Below are 16,648 nucleotides of genomic sequence, written 5' to 3' on the forward strand. Positions count from 1 at the left end.
ACTTTCTTGTTCAACAGTTATGCAGCCCTCCCATTCCTACAGCTCTCTACATGACGGTGACAGATGCCACTGAGCGCCACTAACGCCATAGTAATTCTTTGACCACTTCAAATCTAATCCTACTTCCTTTGCCTTAGTGCTCCCTTTTTACCAGTCAAAGCAAACCGCCTCCTGCCTGAAAATTCAGCTTCAAAACGAATAAATTCCTCCAGCTTGTTAGCTGTCGCCTTGTCACTCGTTTCTCTGCCTGAAAGATACTCTCTATTTGCATGAAGCCGGCCCCTTCGCTGCAACGTGCTGACGACATCGGGTTGCTAACCCTATCCTTGCAAGTTTAGACTCGGTGCCCTGCTTGCGCCCCCTGCAGCACACGTGACTCAAGCAATTTTTTTTTTTTACATTCATGGTTGATGCAGCAAGCCCCGAAATGCCAGAACTGTCAACTGCCAAGCCTAGATGTCCTGGGGCTCAGCCCTGGGAAGCCCTGGCACGAATTAAGCCCTGATATTTACCCTGCTCAAGTGTCTGAGCCTGTACACCCGACCCCAACAAGTCTGTAGTCCCAGCACAGAAGAGAGACAATTTAGCGAAAGAGAGGTTTGTGTCTTGGTGTAAACGGCACAAGGCAGGATGGGAGGCGCTGCAAGATTATTGCTCTTCGCTCCACACAGCTGAGGGATGATGGTCATTCTGCAGATAACAGGCAGGCTATTACTGAGGGAGGGTCAGACCGGATCTGTAGGTAAGCCCTCTGTGTCTTTTTGTTCTGTGTTGGAACCCTGGGGGCCTCCTCCCTCACTGGGGCTCCCAGGCACTCAAGGAATAAATAAATAAGCAAAACCACTATTTTAGTACTCCACATAAAAGTAATTGAAACAGAGTTTGGGTTGCATTTCACTGAGGCTACGTCAGTAAAACGTTTGTTGGTCAGGCGTGTGAAAAAAACACCGACCCCCCCGACATACGTTTCCCAGACAGAAGCACCGGTGTGGCCAGCGCGGGGGCGGTGGGAGACACGCGCCCGCCCGCACAGCTAGCGCCGCTCAGTGGAAAGGTCTCGGGGGCACTCGAATCAGGTTGTCATTGTCTTAACCTGCCTCCGCACTTTGCAAACACGGTCGTGTCTGACACGGTGTCACATTAGCTGACGTGCGCAAGAAAGAGAACTTTGGTTTTATTGCCTGGGAAAAAAATCAAGTCGGCAGCTGATTACCGCACATGCGCAGATGCACCAGGTTAAAAAGCCCTAACCCAAGACAAGCTTGTGGACCGCGTCAACTTTAGGGCGCCAGCCCAATAAACCCACGTGCGGGCAGCGGGCTGAGCGGCGGGCGGCCGGGACCCGGCAGGCAGGAGCCTGCCCTTAAAACTCCCGCCCGCCCCGGCCCGCTCTTTTCCGCCCCCCACCCCAGTCCCCTGCCGCGGCAGGGCGAACAAGCTTGGTCCTGCCGGCTGCTGCGACAGGGCAGGCAAGCTCCCCCCGCCCCCGCCTCTTCCCGCCCCCCCGCGGGCTGGCTTCCCGCCCCGCCTCCCCTCCCTCCAGGCCCCCGATCAGCGGATGGCCCTTGCCAGGGAGGGGGAGCCGCAGCGTGCTCCCTGCTCCGGGGAGGAGGCGGAGAAGAGTCGGGGACCGGGCCTTGGGGAAGGGGGGTTGGAATCAGGGCATACCCCCTCCAGCCCCCTGCCATGAGCCCTCTGGGCAGGGGGCTGGGAGCACCCCCATGACCCTAGCCCATGCCCCCAGCCCTCTGCTCTGACCCCTGCACCCTCCCACGACCCCAGCCCTGACTCCAGCGCCCTGCACACATACCCAGCCCCCCCCGTCCTGACTCCTGCACCCTCCTCACATGCCCCCAGCCCCCTGCCCTGACTTCTGCACCCCGCACACAGCCCCAGCCCCAGCGTGCCCTGACTCTTGCACCCCCCACATTTCCACCCCCACCCTGAGCACCAAATGGAAGCTCCTGTACCCCCCCACACACATTCCCACCTGCACCACTCGCACCAAATGGGAGCTGCCCAGGTAAGCACTCCACACCCAAACCTCCTGCCCCAACCCTGAGCCCCCTCCTTCATTCTAGCTCCTGGCCAGACCCTTCACCCCCAGCCCTGCCTGTGCTCAGTGCACTCCCACCCTCAGCTCAGTGCAGAGAGAGAGAGGAACAGAATGGGCTAGAACCAGGGAGAAGGTAGGTACCCACTCTGTGTGGGCAGGGCCGGGAGCCCAGACCAGAAGCGGGCTGAGCGGGGCCGACACCTGGGAGCCTGGCTGGCAGGAGCCGGCGGACGGAACTCCAGACCGCAGTCCAGCTTGGACTTGCGTGTTTTTGCTTTATTTTGCTTGGTGACTTACTTTGTTCTGTCTGTTATTACTTGAAACCACTTAAATCCTACTTTTTATAATTAATAAAATCACTTTTGTTTATTAATGAACCCTGAATTAAAGTGAGTAAATGAAGACTAGGCACACTACTTCTGAAAGGTTGCCGACCCCTCATCTAGGCCATTGAATTTTAAAGTTACTCACATGCCTAAGCATCTACAAGAAAGAGGGATATTTAAACACCAACATTAGAAAAATGAACCACCAAAAATATGGCCTGTTTTTTTTTATTTTATTTTTTTTTTTTTTTACAGAACATTGCTTGGAAGATGGGAAACATTCACAGAATTACAGGTTTCAGAGTAGCAGCCGTGTTAGTCTGTATTCGCAAAAAGAAAAGGAGTACTAGTGGCACCTTAGAGACTAACCAATTTATTTGAGCATAACCTTTGGTGAGCTATATAATTATAATGAGAACTATAGGCCCGCAAATCTTGATTGAGATCGTGCCTGGAGCAGATCAGTCATCAGATGTTGCTTTTAAAAATGCCTTCAGCTGTAATGTCTACAGCTGTTGAACTTCAATCCAGGCACTTTATATATAAAAGCAAAACCTCAAAAAAAGGGAAATCTGGACAAAATCTTCAGAAGTTGGGGATCCAAAAATGAAGGTACTAAAAAATAAGTGGACTCTTGGCGGAATTGCCAACAGTTGAATTCAAAGGGTGAGGAGTTAAATTCTAATGGGCCTTGACCCTGCAATTTGAGTTCAGCTGTTGGCCAATAATATTTCAGGGCAGCTGGGCAATTCTGCCAAGTGTCCACTTTTTTTTGGGTACCTTCGTTTTTGGATGACCCACAAAGCTGGAACACATCCTCAATGTCCTTCCCAAACTGCATTTTGATCTGTTAACTTTTACTCCTGGAGCAATTCTGCACCACTGCGCAATGCAGAATTTGCGTAGAAATTAATGTTAGGTGCAGAATTTCCTTCCCCTTCCTCCCCCCAAGAAATGGGCTGCAGAGCCCTCCACTAGGGCGCACGGGACCCAGCAGAGCCCACCTTGCAAATAGAAGTCAGTGCCGGGGGAGGGAACTGCAGGGTTCTGGGCAGCAGAGGAGGGGGTGCGGGTGTCTGGGCTGGGGGGGCCCTGCAGCTGGGCTTTGGTGGGGTGGGGGTTTGTGTATCTGGGCTGGAGGTTGCCCTGCAGTTGGGCTCTGTGGGAAGAGGGTGTGGGTGCATGGCCCCCACGCTGGGCTCTGCTGGGGAGGGTGAAGAGAAACAGAAGCTGGTTTGTGATAGGGGTTTCCTTCCTGGGGGAATTTTTGTGTGTGTGGATTGTGGCAGACATAGTTGCCGACAGGTATTTTGAAATCAATTACAAAATAAGTGACTCTGGTGTGATTCTATAGTGTTATTCGCAAAAAGAAAAGGAGTACTTGTGGCACCTTAGAGACTAACCAGTTTATTTGAGCATAAGCTTTCGTGAGCTACAGCTCACTTCATCGGATGCATACTGTGGAAAGTTTAGAAGATCTTATTATATACACACAAAGCATGAAAAAATACCTCCTCCCACCCCACTCTCCTGCTGGTAATAGCTTATCTAAAGTGACCACTCTCCTTACAATGTGTGTGATAATCAAGTTGGGCCATTTCCAACACAAATCCAGGTTTTCTCACCCCCCCCACTCCTCCACACACAAACTCACTCTTCTGCTGGTAATAGCTTATCCAAAGTGACCACTCTCCTTACATTGCGTGTGATAATCAAGGTGGGCCATTTCCAGCACAAATCCAGGGTTTAACAAGAATGTCTGAGGGGGCGGGGGGGTAGGAAAAAACAAGGGGAAATAGGCTACCTTGCATAATGACTAAGCCACTTCCATGTCTCTATTCAAGCCTAAGTTAATTGTATCCAATTTGCAAATGAATTCCAATTCAGCAGTTTCTCGCTGGAGTCTGGATTTGAAGTTTTTTTGTTGTAAAATAGCGACTTTCATGTCTGTAATCACGTGACCAGAAAGATTGAAGTGTTCTCTGACTGGTTTATGAATGTTATAATTCTTGACATCTGATTTGTGTCCATTTACTCTTTCACGTAGAGACTGTTCAGTTTGACCAATGTACATGGCAGAGGGGCATTGCTGGCACATGATGGCATATATCACATTGGTGGATGTGCAGGTGAACGAGCCTCTGATAGTGTGGCTGATGTTATTAGGCCCTGTGATGGTGTCCCTTGAATAGATATGTGGGCACAGTTGGCAACGGGCTTTGTTGCAAGGATAGGTTCCTGGGTTAGTGGTTCTGTTGTGTGGTATGTGGTTGCTGGTGAGTATTTGCTTCAGGTTGCGGGGCTGTCTGTAGGCAAGGACTGGCCTGTCTCCCAAGATTTGTGAGAGTGTTGGGTCAGCCTTCAGGATAGGTTGTAGATCCTTAATAATGCGTTGGAAGGGTTTTAGTTGGGGGCTGAAGGTGACGGCTAGTGGCGTTCTGTTATTTTCTTTGTTAGGCCTGTCCTGTAGTAGGTGACTTCTGGGAACTCTTCTGGCTCTATCAATCTGTTTCTTCACTTCCGCAGGTGGGTATTGTAGTTGTAAGAATGCTTGATAGAGATCTTGTAGGTGTCTGTCTCTGTCTGAGGGATTGGAGCAAATGCGGTTGTATCGCAGAGCTTGGCTGTAGACGATGGATCGTGTGGTGTGGTCAGGGTGAAAGCTGGAGGCATGTAGGTAGGAATAGCGGTCAGTAGGTTTCTGGTATAGGGTGGTGTTTATGTGATCATCGTTTATTAGCACTGTAGTGTCCAGGAAGTGGATCTCTTGTGTGGACTGGACCAGGCTGAGGTTGATGGTGGGATGGAAATTGTTGAAATCATGGTGGAATTCCTCAAGGGCTTCTTTTCCATGGGTCCAGATGATGAAGATGTCATCAATATAGCGCAAGTAGAGTAGGGGCGTTAGGGGACGAGAGCTGAGGAAGCTGTTCTAAATCAGCCATAAAAATGTTGGCATACTGTGGGGCCATGCAGGTACCCATAGCAGTGCCGCTGATCTGAAGGTATACATTGTCCCCAAATGTAAAATAGTTATGGGTAAGGACAAAGTCACAAAGTCCTGAAGCACTTACATGAGAGGAAAGTGATCAGGAACAGTCAGCATGGATTCACCAAGGGAAGGTCATGCCTGACTAATCTAATCGCCTTCTATGATGAGATTACTGGTTCTGTGGATGAAGGGAAACCAGTGGATGTATTGTATCTTGACTTTAGCAAAGCTTTTGACACGGTCTCCCACAGTATTCTTGTCAGCAAGTTAAAGAAGTATGGGCTGGATGAATGCACTATAAGGTGGGTAGAAAGTTGGCTAGATTGTCGGGCTCAACGGGTAGTGATCAATGGCTCCATGTCTAGTTGGCAGCTGGTGTCAAGTGGAGTGCCCCAGGGGTTGGTCCTGGGGCCGGTTTTGTTCAATATCTTCATAAATGATCTGGAGGATGGTGTGGATTGCACTCTCAGCAAATTTGCGGATGATACTAAACTGGGAGGAGTGGTAGATACGCTGGAGGGCAGGGATAGGATACAGAGGGACCTAGACAAATTGGAGGATTGGGCCAAAAGAAATCTGATGAGGTTCAATAAGGCTCTGCGGCTCCCCCTCCCTGGCAAGGGCCATCCGCTGATCGGGGGCCTGGAGGGAGGGGAGGCGGGGCGGGAAGCCAGCCCGCGGGGGGGCGGGAAGAGGCGGGGGCGGGGGGAGCTTGCCTGCCCTGTCGCAGCAGCCGGCAGGACCAAGCTTGTTCGCCCTGCCGCGGCAGGGGACTGGGGTGGGGGGCGGAAAAGAGCGGGCCGGGGCGGGCGGGAGTTTTAAGGGCAGGCTCCTGCCTGCCGGGTCCCGGCCGCCCGCCGCTCAGCCCGCTGCCCGCACGTGGGTTTATTGGGCTGGCGCCCTAAAGTTGACGCGGTCCACAAGCTTGTCTTGGGTTAGGGCTTTTTAACCTGGTGCATCTGCGCATGTGCGGTAATCAGCTGCCGACTTGATTTTTTTCCCAGGCAATAAAACCAAAGTTCTCTTTCTTGCGCACGTCAGCTAATGTGACACCGTGTCAGACACGACCGTGTTTGCAAAGTGCGGAGGCAGGTTAAGACAATGACAACCTGATTCGAGTGCCCCCGAGACCTTTCCACTGAGCGGCGCTAGCTGTGCGGGCGGGCGCGTGTCTCCCACCGCCCCCGCGCTGGCCACACCGGTGCTTCTGTCTGGGAAACGTATGTCGGGGGGGTCGGTGTTTTTTTCACACGCCTGACCAACAAACGTTTTACTGACGTAGCCTCAGTGAAATGCAACCCAAACTCTGTTTCAATTACTTTTATGTGGAGTACTAAAATAGTGGTTTTGCTTATTTATTTATTCCTTGAGTGCCTGGGAGCCCCAGTGAGGGAGGAGGCCCCCAGGGTTCCAACACAGAACAAAAAGACACAGAGGGCTTACCTACAGATCCGGTCTGACCCTCCCTCAGTAATAGCCTGCCTGTTATCTGCAGAATGACCATCATCCCTCAGCTGTGTGGAGCGAAGAGCAATAATCTTGCAGCGCCTCCCATCCTGCCTTGTGCCGTTTACACCAAGACACAAACCTCTCTTTCGCTAAATTGTCTCTCTTCTGTGCTGGGACTACAGACTTGTTGGGGTCGGGTGTACAGGCTCAGACACTTGAGCAGGGTAAATATCAGGGCTTAATTCGTGCCAGGGCTTCCCAGGGCTGAGCCCCAGGACATCTAGGCTTGGCAGTTGACAGTTCTGGCATTTCGGGGCTTGCTGCATCAACCATGAATGTAAAAAAAAAAAATTGCTTGAGTCACGTGTGCTGCAGGGGGCGCAAGCAGGGCACCGAGTCTAAACTTGCAAGGATAGGGTTAGCAACCCGATGTCGTCAGCACGTTGCAGCGAAGGGGCCGGCTTCATGCAAATAGAGAGTATCTTTCAGGCAGAGAAACGAGTGACAAGGCGACAGCTAACAAGCTGGAGGAATTTATTCGTTTTGAAGCTGAATTTTCAGGCAGGAGGCGGTTTGCTTTGACTGGTAAAAAGGGAGCACTAAGGCAAAGGAAGTAGGATTAGATTTGAAGTGGTCAAAGAATTACTATGGCGTTAGTGGCGCTCAGTGGCATCTGTCACCGTCATGTAGAGAGCTGTAGGAATGGGAGGGCTGCATAACTGTTGAACAAGAAAGTATCGCTTCTCGGCCTTTTGGCTAAGATCAAGTGTAGTATCTGTTCTTATCAGTTTAATATCTGATACGTCCTCTATCTGAGGACTATATATTAAATGGATTTTTGAAACAGGGAGATGGAATAGGAGCTTGCTCCATCCACTCCACGCATCGACCTGGTATTGCAGTACCTCCAGGAACGGTGCACCTCCCCCCTGGGGAGACTATTGTGGTTAAAAAACAGACTCAGTTAAACTCTGTCCTTTAAACCCGTCTTTACAACAGTTTTATTCTCAAGCATTCAATCTTTTGGCTTATTTATCAAAATTTCTGTTGTAATTTTGTGAGTCCAGAGAGGTGAGGTGTTACTAGAGAATTATTTAAAAAAGCCGGGTACTTTCAACAGGAGGAGGCATGAATAAGGGTTTATCAGGGAGACACTTATTTATATACATGTGACCTTCAATATTATAAAAAAACCAACAACATTGCATTATGATTATATAGACAGGTCCTATTCTTCTCCCCACCCAACAGACGGTCTATGTGTTTCGGTTTGTAAGCTCAAGTGAAGGCAGTAGGTGTGGTACTGCACCCAGGGGCCCCATCCTCTGTAACAGACGTTCAAAACACTCATATTTAACTTCTGGTTCCTACGACGTGGCTTGGGACAGGACACTTCAGGTGGCTGCCCCTTTCAAATTGCTCTGCAGAGCGAAGATTAAACTATTTACCTCCTCTCCGAGGAGTGTACCTTATGCAGTGTTTGTGAGGTGCTTTACACCTGGGAAGTGCTCAGTGTTACTCTTCTGTGAAAGGTTTCAGAGGGGTAGCCCTGTGAGTCTGTATCAGCAAAACAAAGAGGAGTCAACGAAACTGCAGCGCCGGAATTAATTTGCAAACTTGACACCATCAAATTAGGCCTGAATAAAGACTGGGAGGGGCTGGGTCACTACAAGAAGTAATTTCCCCTCTGTTGATATTCACACCTGCTTGTCAACTGTTGGGAATTGGCCTCGTTAGCCCTAACCCCCCATCTTTTCATGTGCTGTATATTTATACCTGCCTACTGTATTTTTCACTCCTTGCATCTGATGAAGTGAGCCCAAATAAATGTTTTCATCTCTAAAGTGCCACAAGGACTCCTCGTTGTTTCTTCTGGGAAAGGCTGGTTTGTGGCAATTGATTGATCCCAGGCAGGTGCTCACACTTACAGCGCTGCAGCTGGGCCCCTGAAGCATTTAGTGGAGAGGCTACCTGTGCCACTGAAAGAGCTTCTCCCGTCAGCATAGGTGCTTCCCCTCCCAGAGAGGCAGTAGCTCTCTCCCTAGGAGAAACCAGTCTACACGGGGGGGGTGGGCAGGGGGCTAGGTCGATATAATGCGTCGCTCAGGCAATGCATTTTATAGCAACATACGCTGGAACCGTAGACCAGGGCTCAGGGGCTCGAGAGTTGTTTCCCCCTCCAGCTTTGAAAACAGGACCAGCAGGTGGCGCCAGAGCTCCACCGCCCCAACGGGGGAGGGACGGAGAGAGAAAGAGAAAGAGAAAGCTGCCAAAATGAAGTGAGCTCTGGAGACTGAGCAGAGCTGGCGGTTGGGACCCACAAAACCTGCAGTCTAAAGGCTTGTCTACATGGGGGAATTGACTGGCCTCCTAGAAGCAGAGTAAGCACTGCGCTGTAGCTCTTCCAGTATAACCCCCGGACACGGGGACACTGTTCCAAATAAAAACAACTTTATTCCCAAAAATGACTACTCCGCTTCCAAAGCTATTCTGCTATGGCCATGGCAGGAACTATTCCCATGCAGACAAGCACCTAAAGCTGCAGGGCTCCCACGTGACGGAGTTGATAGCTTTGGCATGTTCACTGGTGCCCCACTGGAAGAAACTGCTGAGGGCAGTGTTGTATTCTCCCTCTCTCCAGCCATCAGGCCTGCATGCCAACATAGTCCAACACGTTACTTGGCTCCGTACAGGGGAAAATGGATGAAATTCTATGGCCTGCGTTACACAGGCGGTCAGATCAAATGATCCCTTTGTCCCTGCTGCCCTTAAAATGTAGGAATCTATTGTTGCAGCTTTACCTTGTCTGAGAGGCAGCGAAAGGAAGGGAGGGAAAGGCAAAGGAACCTTTGAGATGACAGCCCCTCCCCAATAAATGGCACATTTTCAATACTTAAATAGCAAACTGGGAACCCCCAGAGTCTTAACAGTCTCGGTCTCTTCTCCACAGAGCTAGAGCAGACCTGCCCCTCAGAAGCTCTTTGGATTCTAATCTCCCCAGAGACAGATTTATATTCAGAGCACATGCCGCGCAGGAACAGGGATAAGCAGCTCGCCAGCACATCACACGATAAGGCAGTGGAAACGGAACCTGACTTCTCTTCTCTGTTACGGGGATCTTCTCCTGCATGCGCCACAAAAAGTCACAGGGTGGTAGATTCAGGAGATAGGAACAAACAACTGGAACACATGCCATTGTGCAAAATATGCACCTTTCCGGATGTACTGAGCTCTGCTCTGCCAGGGAGACGGAATAGGAGCTTGCTCCATCCACGCCACACATCGACCTGGTACTGCGGTACCTCCAGGAACGGTGTACCTCCCCTCCGGGAAACTACCAGTGGGGAACGGGGGGCGGGGGAGGAGAGAAAAAGAGAAAAAAAAAATTGAGCTGTGTGTTGGCTTAGGGTGTGGTGTCTCTCTTTGTAAGATGCAGAGCTGCGGTGAAATAAAACCCCCACCGACCGCACACCCCTAGTAGTCAACTACTACACCCTACACTGCAACCCATATGGGGTAACAAACAACTAAAACCCATACTTGATAGAAACCCCATCCTGAAAGAAATCTTTCCTGGACCCCCACTTCTGGCCTTCAAAACAACCCCTAATCTCTGCAAGCTCCCCACAGACCAGGACACACCAACTCACAGCAGCACCAGACGCAAAACCTGCAGACACATCTCCACTGCTACAATGATCAACACGCTCCACAACACACCTTTCAAGATCCATGGGTCCTACACATGTCAATTCCAATCACAACATGTGGTTTACCTCATCCAGTGCACTAAATGCCCCAACAACAACTATGTGGGTGAAACCAGAGAATCACTATGCTCACAAATGAACAGGAAAATGAAAGGACAAGACCACCACATCATCTGTGGGTGAGCACTTCTCACAGAACAATCACTCTTGTATGTGATCTATCAGCCCTCATCCTCAAAGGAAACCTGCACAACATTTTCAAAAAGACGGGCCTGGGAGTTGAAATTCATAACTTTGCTAGACACTAAAAATCCTGGACCGAACAAAGATACTGGGTTGATGGTTTATTTACTACAATCTGTAAACCACTAACAGCCTCCCCCAACTGCTTTCTCCTCCGCCCCTTTACTTTCTTTCCCGTGAGGGGAGGAGTGTTAACAGGCCACTTCACCTTGAAGGGGCCCTTGAAATGTGCTAACTACGCTAAACAATCTATTCCACCTTGTACTTAGCAAGCAGTGAAACTCCGAGGCTTTGTCTACTCTGGAACTTGTCTTTCTGGGGTGTTAACAAAACAAAAACAAAAAAAACCCACCCACGCTCAGGAAAAACAGAAGTTTAACTATGAAAAGCGCCTGTGTGAACAGCGGGGTGTGTGCAGGAGCGGCTGCTGCTCCTTGGGGGTGGAATTGCTGGGTCTGCGGGAGAGCTCTCTCCTGCAGACAAACAGCAGCTACGCTGCGCGCCTGTTGGTGCCACGGCTGCAGCGGATTTTTCACATCCCTGAGCAACGCAGTTATGCCGATGTAAGTCTGTAGCGTGCACCTGGCCCTACTCTTGTTTACTTTTGCCAATGCGAAATACACTGTTGGCACTAACCATTTATTCTTGGCACACTTCTCTCTGTCCGCCCCTCCCCCCAAAAAGGAAACCTAAATCACCCAAAGGGAAGGGCTAAAATTAGCCATAAATGAGACAGACACAGGAGCTTAACAAACAATAGACACGTCCCACCAACTACAGCCAGAATAGTCCCCTTTCCACACATCTCTGTGGGCACTCACCAGGATCGTCGTCTTTCAGAGCTCCTGCTGCCAAAGACTGAATTACCTCATCCCCATAGGGAGAATCCCAACTTAAATAATACCCCAGGCGCCTCCCCTTTCCCCACCAGCTCTTGGGAGGCCACAACAGCCATAAAGTAGAGGTAGCAGGGACAGATCAGCTCATTTCCAGGACACCACCAATACAAGGAGGAACTGGGACCTGTATCCTTGGGTAGTTTATGCCTGTAGTTAAGCAGAACAGGTCTTGGCTGTGGATTTAAATCACACCCATGATCCATGTGCGACTGAAAAAACATTCACATGTATAAAAGTTAGCCCCGGGGAGGCCCGGTGTAACTGCTGGCTTCATTTCAAGTGGGAGAAAAGGAAGGTCTAGTAGGTAGGGTACTGAACTGAGCCTGGGAAGTCATTGATTCTATTCCTAACTCAACCACAGAGGCCCAGATCTGACCTCAAAGGTGTTTAGATGCTTAACTCCCACTGATTTCAATGCGAGTTAAGTGCCTAAATACCTTTAAGAATCTGGGCCAAGTTCCCTAGGCGACCCTGGGCTCGTCATTTAATGTCCCAGGGTCCCTATCAAGGAAGAACAACACTTCCCGACCTCACAAGCAGTGCAGGGATAGAATCACGAGGTGCACAGAGACTGCGGCGGCGGGGGCCGGATAAGTACCTCGACCGATTGCGGTTTACCTGGATTCCTTATGGCAGTCCCAGGATTACAGACAACCCAGGAGCTGTGATCAGGTAACAGGGTTTAGTTCCTTATTCGCCTTCGCATCGGAAGGAAAACAGAGCGAATTCTGAGCCCCTCAAGTCACACCGGAGTCAGGTCCGGCCTCCCCGATCTCGACACGGAGCCGCTGCAGCTGCCCCGCGGCAGCACTTCAGCCTGGCCACTCAGCGGGGCGGCAGGGGCGGCTCTCCCGCCGCTGCCCTTCATCCACCTCCCCGAGCGATGCCAGCAGAGGTGATGGGGGACGAGTTACGGTCAGGTGCCCCCCCCCCACAGATTTCTGCCAGGGTTTGCTGGCACCGCTCGGCCACATGCTCCCCCCAGCAGCCGGCGCCTCCGAGCTGCGCCCCCCACGTAGGAGCAACAGCTGGGAGGCCGCTGCTTTCCGCTGGGGTGAGGGGGGGAGAAGAGTCTGCGAGCCAAACTTTGCCATTGTCCCCCCCCGGCACGGGCAGGTCCGGGCGGCAGGGAGCGAGAGGTGCGCGCTCCACCGCGTGTCTCCCCCCGGGAAGTTGGTCCAATGGCAGCTGGGACCTCACCTACCTCCTGCTCCGAAGGGAGAATTCCAACGGCCAAAGCGGCTCCCCCGGGACCGAGCCCCAGGCCGGGACCCTGTGGCCAGGCTCTGTCCCCGCAGCGCAGAGCGTCTCTCGCCGGAGACAGACGGGTCTGGTCAGCCAGAGCGCCGGCGCCCACTGGGGAAGCGGGGCCTCCTCACAGGGCGGGTAGCCCGGGCTCAGCCACCTGGCCGGGGGGGGCGGGGCTCAGAGGCCGGGTAGCCCGGGCTCAGCCACCTGGCCGGGGGGGGGCGGGGCTCAGAGGCCGGGTAGCCCGGGCTCAGCCACCTGGCCGGGGGGGGCGGGGCTCAGAGGCCGGGTAGCCCGGGCTCAGCCACCTGGCCGGGGGGGGCGGGGCTCAGAGGCCGGGTAGCCCGGGCTCAGCCACCTGGCCGGGGGGGGCGGGGCTCAGAGGCCGGGTAGCCCGGGCTCAGCCACCTGGCGGGGGGGGCGGGGCTCAGAGGCCGGGTAGCCCGGGCTCAGCCACCTGGCCGGGGGGGGCGGGGCTCAGAGGCCGGGTAGCCCGGGCGCAGCCACCTGGCCGGGGGGGGCGGGGCCCAGAGGGCGGGTAGCCCGGGCTCAGCCACCTGGCGCGGAGGGGGGGCGGGGTCAGAGGGCGGGTAGCCCGGGCTCAGCCACCTGGCGCGGAGGGGGGGCGGGGTCAGAGGGCGGGTAGCCCGGGCTCAGTCACCTGGCGGGGGGAGCTCAGAGGGGGGTACCCCGGGGAGCGCATCAATTGGTCTGACCCCTCCCAGCGCGCCTCTCCCCTCGCTGCGAACGAGGCGTAGCGAGCGTAGCAGGAGGCCCACTCGCACCCGCCTCACCCTGCTTCTAAACGCGCGGCCGCGTTCGCGACTGGTTGTGTTCTGCTCCGCCCCTCCGCCGCCCGGACCAATAGGCGCTCAGCATGCCTCTGGCTCGACAAGCGGGAGGGGATGCCGCCGGGTTTCGCCGGGGCCGCGCCTGTGAAGGGGCTGTGGGAACTTACTGCGCGTGCGCTTCTCCCGCCAGGTGGCCAGCCGGTGGCAGCAAAGGGACTATAGAGACCCCTGTTTCGGGGGCTGCGCAGGGGATATTGGTGGGCACCAGGGGGCTCTATGCAGGGTGAGCCTTTAGCTCGGAAAAACTAAGGACCCCACCCTCCCTCTGCGGGGAAGCAGGGGGACTCTACAGGTACTCGTGTGTAGGGACTGGGGAGGGCTGAGAATCCCTCTCTAGGGGAAAGCATGGATGCGTCAGGCCCACCTATACTGTCATAAAAAGAAAAGGAGTCCTTGTGGCACCTTAGAGACTAACCAATTTATTTGAGCATGAGCTTTCGTGAGCTACAGCTCACTTCATCAGATGCATACCGTGGAAACTGCAGCAGACTTTATATATACACAGAGAATATGAAACAATACCTCCTCCCACCCCACTGTCCTGCTGGTAATAGCTTATCTAAAGTGAGCAACAGGTTAGGCCATTTCCAGCACAAATCCAGGTTTTCTCACCCTCCACCCCCCCACACAAATTCACTCTCCTGCTGGTCATAGCCCATCCAAAGTGACAACTCTTTACACAATGTGCATGATAATGAAGTTAGGCCATTTCCTGCACAAATCCAGGTTCTCTCACTCCCTCACCCCCCTCCAAAAACCCACCCCCATACACACACAGACTCACTCTCCTGCTGGTAATAGCTCATCCAAACTGACCACTCTCCAAGTTTAAAACCAAGTTAAACCAGAACATCGGGGGGGGGGGGTAGGAAAAAACAAGAGGAAATAGGCTACCTTGCATAATGACTTAGCCACTCCCAGTCTCTATTTAAGCCTAAATTAATAGTATCCAATTTGCAAATGAATTCCAATTCAGCAGTTTCTCGCTGGAGTCTGGATTTGAAGTTTCTTTGTTTTAAGATAGCGACCTTCATGTCTGTGATTGTGTGACCAGAGAGATTGAAGTGTTCTCCGACTGGTTTATGAATGTTATAATTCTTGACATCTGATTTGTGTCCATTTATTCTTTTACGTAGAGACTGTCCAGTTTGACCAATGTACATGGCAGAGGGGCATTGCTGGCACATGATGGCATAAATCACATTGGTGGATGTGCAGGTGAACGAGCCTCTGATAGTGTGGCTGATGTTATTAGGCCCTGTGATGGTGTCCCCTGAATAGATATGTGGGCACAATTGGCAACGGGCTTTGTTGCAAGGATAAGTTCCTGGGTTAGTGGTTCTGTTGTGTGGTATGTGGTTGTTGGTGAGTATTTGCTTCAGGTTGCGGGGCTGTCTGTAGGCAAGGACTGGCCTGTCTCCCAAGATTTGTGAGAGTGTTGGGTCAGCCTTCAGGATAGGTTGTAGATCCTTAATAATGCGTTGGAGGGGTTTTAGTTGGGGGCTGAAGGTGACGGCTAGTGGAGTTCTGTTATTTTCTTTGTTAGGCCTGTCCTGTAGTAGGTAACTTCTGGGAACTCTTCTGGCTCTATCAATCTGTTTCTTTACTTCCGCAGGTGGGTATTGTAGTTGTAAGAAAGCTTGACAGAGATCTTGTAGGTGTTTGTCTCTGTCTGAGGGGTTGGAGCAAATGCGGTTGTATCGCAGAGCTTGGCTGTAGACGATGGATCGTGTGGTGTGGTCAGGGTGAAAGCTGGAGGCATGCAGGTAGGAATAGCGGTCAGTAGGTTTCCGGTATAGGGTGGTGTTTATGTGACCATTGTTTATTAGCACTGTAGTGTCCAGGAAGTGGATCTCTTGTGTGGACTGGACCAGGCTGAGGTTGGTGGTGGGATGGAAATTGTTGAAATCATGGTGGAATTCTTCAAGGGCTTCTTTTCCATGGGTCCAGATGATGAAGATGTCATCAATGTAGCGCAAGTAGAGTAGGAGCTTTAGGGGACGAGAGCTGAGGAAGCGTTGTTCTAAATCAGCCATAAAAATGTTGGCATACTGTGGGGCCATGCGGGTACCCATAGCAGTGCCGCTGATCTGAAGGTATACATTGTCCCCAAATGTGAAATAGTTATGGGTAAGGACAAAGTCACAAAGTTCAGCCACCAGGTTAGCCGTGACATTATCGGGGATAGTGTTCCTGACGGCTTGTAGTCCATCTTTGTGTGGAATGTTGGTGTAGAGGGCTTCTACATCCATAGTGGCCAGGATGGTGTTATCAGGAAGATCACCGATGGATTGAAGTTTCCTCAGGAAGTCAGTGGTGTCTCGAAGGTAGCTGGGAGTGCTGGTAGCATAGGGCCTGAGGAGGGAGTCTACATAGCCAGACAATCCTGCTGTCAGGGTGCCAATGCCTGAGATGATGGGGCGCCCAGGATTTCCAGGTTTTTGGATCTTGGGTAGTAGATAGAATATCCCAGGTCGGGGTTCCAGGGGTGTGTCTGTGCGGATTTGATCTTGTGCTTTTTCAGGAAGTTTCTTGAGCAAATGCTGTAGCTGCTTTTGGTAACTCTCAGTGGGATCATAGGGTAATGGCTTGTAGAAACTCGTGTTGGAGAGCTGTCGAGCAGCCTCTTGTTCATATTCCGACCTATTCATGATGACAACAGCACCTCCTTTGTCAGCCTTTTTGAATACTGTCATAGAGGATTCTGAGCAAGGTCATCGGCAAGTGCACAGGCATAGTGGGACTGAGGTGGGTGAGAATCCATCTATGGGATGGGGGAAGAGACCTCTCCCTAGGGTCAACGTAAGAGATCCTTGCATAGGACAAGAGGCCCCCATTCACTGTTTATTTTCCCCCATACTATCTCTCACCCAG

At 52.1% G+C, this 16,648-nt stretch overlaps 1 non-coding gene across 1 annotated transcript; it reads left to right on the forward strand.

Annotated features, from left to right (window-relative positions):
* Positions 1 to 7,559: 7,559 nt before the first annotated feature.
* LOC144268491 (U2 spliceosomal RNA) lies at positions 7,560 to 7,750 on the forward strand. Its single transcript, XR_013346754.1, has one exon. It is a non-coding gene; the product is annotated as a U2 spliceosomal RNA (small nuclear RNA).
* Positions 7,751 to 16,648: the final 8,898 nt, after the last annotated feature.

Source organism: Eretmochelys imbricata, chromosome 7 (assembly GCF_965152235.1).
Source record: "Eretmochelys imbricata isolate rEreImb1 chromosome 7, rEreImb1.hap1, whole genome shotgun sequence".
Classification (NCBI taxonomy): domain Eukaryota; kingdom Metazoa; phylum Chordata; order Testudines; family Cheloniidae; genus Eretmochelys; species Eretmochelys imbricata.